The sequence below is a fragment of the Elephantulus edwardii genome, unplaced genomic scaffold (genome assembly GCF_000299155.1).
Source record: "Elephantulus edwardii isolate Elephantulus edwardi_28Jun2011 unplaced genomic scaffold, EleEdw1.0 scaffold00123, whole genome shotgun sequence".
NCBI lineage: Eukaryota > Metazoa > Chordata > Mammalia > Macroscelidea > Macroscelididae > Elephantulus > Elephantulus edwardii.
Genome location: NW_006399873.1, coordinates 2,487,800 through 2,488,149, shown reverse-complemented (window position 1 = coordinate 2,488,149; position 350 = coordinate 2,487,800).

Genomic DNA, 350 nt, shown 5'->3' with positions numbered 1-350 from the left:
GGAAAGACAGGCTATCTCCTTCTGTGCAATTCTCTGCTCTGAAAACCACAGAAGGGTCAACTATAGGTCAGTTCTGACTCAGCAGCACACACCACCACCACCACCACCACCACAACAACAACAAAAAAAACCGTGTTAAGGGTGGTGACTGTGGGTTCAAACAAGACAAAATAGATGACAACATTGGTTGCTTCTCCATATATGATGATGTTGCTTATTGGTCCACTTATCTCTGTGTCACACTCTTCATAAATTCTAACCTCTTAAATTATTTTCTCAGCATACAGATTAAAAATGTATGTAGAAAGGATACACCCTTGCCAGACACCTTTCTTGATGCTGTAGATAAG